This window comes from Octopus bimaculoides, chromosome 11 (genome assembly GCF_046866305.1).
Source record: "Octopus bimaculoides isolate indiv1 chromosome 11, ASM4686630v1, whole genome shotgun sequence".
Classification (NCBI taxonomy): Eukaryota; Metazoa; Mollusca; class Cephalopoda; order Octopoda; family Octopodidae; genus Octopus; species Octopus bimaculoides.
The window spans coordinates 39,966,859-39,968,373 of NC_142938.1; positions in this window are offsets into that span (position 1 = coordinate 39,966,859).

Genomic DNA, 1,515 nt, shown 5'->3' on the forward strand with positions numbered 1-1,515 from the left:
AATAGGTTGGGGAGGTCACATGGGAAACACAATAGCCGGACGAGGGATTTACGAACCGGTGTCCTTTCACCCGAAGTACGTCATATCTCTCTCTCTCTCTCTCTTTATATATATATATAACCTGTACGTATATATGCATATACTCATTTATTATTTGTTTTATATATATATATATATATAGTACAGTTTAATAGTAACTTGTTTATAGAAGTGTGTGTGAGTTTCCTGCCGTGCGTCTGAAACTGATGTAAACATACATAAAATACAACTAAAGAAGAAATGCGTGTGTGTATATATGGGGGGGGGGAGAGATTTTTGGTTGCCGTGAAGTCCCTATACAAATGTCGAGATATTTGTGTTTGGGTAAATAGTGCTGAGGTGAAACCTTTCAGCGTGGGTGGTGGACTTCGGCAGGGGTGTATTGTCAACTCTCCTTTTCATAATTTTTATGAGATGGGTTGACATGCACGGCCGTTGTGGAAGTGTTATCACAATCGGTGGGTGTATGATGAGTTGGCTAATATTTGCTTGGCTCATCCGAAGGTCATCTCCAGCATAAACTGAATGGATTTGCTGCTGAGTGCTGCAAAGCATGGACAAGAATTAGTGTTGTGAAGACAGACATTGGTCCTCTCAAGAAAGTTTTCCCGGTGCGCTGTGAATGTTAGTGGAACATCATTGAGACAAGTGAGGAAGTTTAAGTATCTGGGGACCATATTCACTAGTGATGGAAAACAGGAGACTCAATTGCCAGCAAAAATTGCGGGTGCTGGCACAGTAACATGCCAGCTCTTGCATTCGATCCTAAGAAGTGAGTTTGGTAAAAAGCCAGACTCGCTATTTTCATTTTGTTTTTTGTTCATTTGTCATGAATGTTGGGTAATGGTCAAAAGAATACGATCACAAATACTAGCAGCTGAAATGGAGATCCTCCAAAGGATCTCTGCAGTAACATCTCTCAAACGGTATCTCAGAGATCAGGGGATCTCTTCAAGTCAAGCTGCTACTTCTCCATATTTGAGGGTTACAGCTCTAGTACTACAGACGTGATGAGAATGTCACAGGAAATTCCTAAAAGCCAATCGAACTGGCAGGAAACCTAAGGGTAAACCAAGAACGAAAGGGTTAGATAATACCTATAGTCTCATTTAGTCACACTTGGGAATCTAGACGAAAAGTCTAATACTGGCAGCTTGGGCAAATGTCTTCTACTATAAGCCCGAGCTGATCAAAGCTTTTGGTAGACGGAAACTGAAAGAAGCATGTCGTACGTACGTATGTATGAATGTAGGTGTATTTGCGTTTGTCTCCCACCCACCCCCACACTACCTGACAGCCGGTGTTCAGTTCGGTAAAAGAAAAAGAATGAAATAAGTTTTTGGGTCAATTTGTTCGATTAAACCTATAGGAAAGTTGGTTATACATCATTAGATGTATACCTGACTTTCCTATATAAAATTATAGAATATGTAACGGAACGCTGAGCTCCAGACTATCAACTTAAACAACATTTAT